Source organism: Mastomys coucha, unplaced genomic scaffold (genome assembly GCF_008632895.1).
Source record: "Mastomys coucha isolate ucsf_1 unplaced genomic scaffold, UCSF_Mcou_1 pScaffold20, whole genome shotgun sequence".
In the NCBI taxonomy this organism is placed as follows: domain Eukaryota; kingdom Metazoa; phylum Chordata; class Mammalia; order Rodentia; family Muridae; genus Mastomys; species Mastomys coucha.
The window spans coordinates 79,841,736-79,842,677 of NW_022196903.1; positions in this window are offsets into that span (position 1 = coordinate 79,841,736).

A 942-nucleotide genomic window follows, 5' to 3' on the forward strand; every position below is an offset into this window, starting at 1 on the left:
GTGTGTAAGTGAATGTGTGTGTGGGTGCCCTGAGAGGTGAGAAGGGTAAGTGTTGGATACACTGGAGCTGAAGTTACAGGCAATGGGGAGCTACCTTCTGTAGGTGGTGGGAACTGAACTCAGGTCCTCTGCAAGAGCAGTATGTGCAATTAATTGAGCAGCCTGCTCAACTGACCATGAAATCAGTTCTCTGTGTGCCTCAAGAGGAAGCAGAACAGAGAAGAATAGAATGGAAATGTGAAGTAAGATGATGTTGAGAGACTGTCAATCAATATTTGCTTGCATGCATGAATCCCAAAACCATTAGTGAAGCCTATCCATTTAAAAAGTGGGCTGGAAATCTGAATATAGAGCTCTCAACTGAAGAAATAAAAATGGCTAAGAAATACCTCAAATGTGTTCATCATCCCTAGTGACCAGGGAAATGCAAATTAAAACAACTTTGAGGTTTTTGTCTCACCCCAGTCAGAATGGTCAAGATCAACAAAAACGGGGCTGGAGAGATGGCTCAGCGGTTAAGAGCACTGACTGCTCTTCCAGAGGTCCTGAGCTCAAATCCCAGCAACCACATGGTGACTCACAACCATCTGTAATGGGGTCCAGTTCACTCTTCTGGTGTGTCTGAAGACAGCTACAGCATACTCATATACATAAAGTAAATAAAATCTTTTAAAAAATGAAAAGAAAAGATCAACAAAACAATTGACAACAGATGCTGCCAGGTTGTGGAGAAGGAGGACAAACCCTGATTAACTGTTGACAGGAATGCAGATTGGTGTGGCTACTCTGGAAATCACTATAAAGAATCTGAATCAAACTATCATATAATTCAGCTATACCACTCCTGGGCATCTGCCCAAAAGACTGGAAATCCTATTCCAGAGGTCCTTGCTAAGCAAGGCCTCCTGCTTCCCTATTTACAATATCTAAGAAATAGAAAAA